This window comes from Austrofundulus limnaeus, unplaced genomic scaffold (assembly GCF_001266775.1).
Source record: "Austrofundulus limnaeus strain Quisiro unplaced genomic scaffold, Austrofundulus_limnaeus-1.0 Scaffold261, whole genome shotgun sequence".
Classification (NCBI taxonomy): Eukaryota; Metazoa; Chordata; class Actinopteri; order Cyprinodontiformes; family Rivulidae; genus Austrofundulus; species Austrofundulus limnaeus.
The window spans coordinates 70,898-71,945 of NW_013952663.1; positions in this window are offsets into that span (position 1 = coordinate 70,898).

Sequence of the window (1,048 nt, forward strand, 5' to 3'; positions counted from 1 at the left end):
CCCAGTGGACTGCATGATGACGCACACGCCTGCATGATGTCCTGAGACGTTGCCAGCTGATAGGTGTCATCAAACAGTTGCCCTGAYGCCCCTCTAGATAAATGTGTTAAATGACTTAAGGAAAATGTGAGGACCAAGCAACAACCCCTGAGAACAAGACCAAAATTATTTTGTGCATCCCTGTTTTACAAAGCTCAAAAAAGTTCATTTTACATGATATTGCCACTCTAAAGTTATAACAATTCAGAATTTTCCATGCTAACCTTTTTTCATATACATTTACATAATTTTTATTTTATTTGTTTAGTCTTTGAAGTTGCAGCAAGCTCTAAACACAGAACCAGTCCAAACCCATAAACATCCTTAGAAATCCATATTTTTCTTACTAATTTTTGGTTCATTGATTGATGATGCCTTTATTGTCATTGCACAGAGCACAATGAAATTACATTTAAAAACACTGATTCTACACTAATTTAAAACTAGAAATTAAAAAGTGACTAATTATTTCATCAATATTTTAAAATACCTTAAACACACACAAAAAAAAAGACTACAAATGAGCTTATATACAGTACTTTATTAATGAATGAATGATGCATCAAAGTTTATATTTTGGATAAATCTTTTTTTTTTGTCAAAAAAAAAGACAATTTAGTTTTGTTTACTATGTAAAGGTCAAAATTTATGCTCACAAAACTGCAAAGGTATAGATAGGTATGTGTGTTTTTAACACTGACTACTAATAAAGTACCTCATTCTATTAAAAGCAGCACAAGTAATGAGTATTCAATTTGAGCTTAACACCATCACCATTTCAGTAGGATTCATATTTTTTAAATGAAGTTAAAAAACTGACGGGTGCTGCTCTGCCCTGATAACTAAATTTTTTTATCGTTTAGAAAACTTAGCCTTAAACATATTTCACTTAATGTATTTTCTCTTAATAGGTTCCGCTTCTGATCAAATTTGTTTGCAACTCCTCAATTTAAAGTAAACATTCTCCTAATCATTTTCATGAAAAATGTAAACTTTAATATATATATAT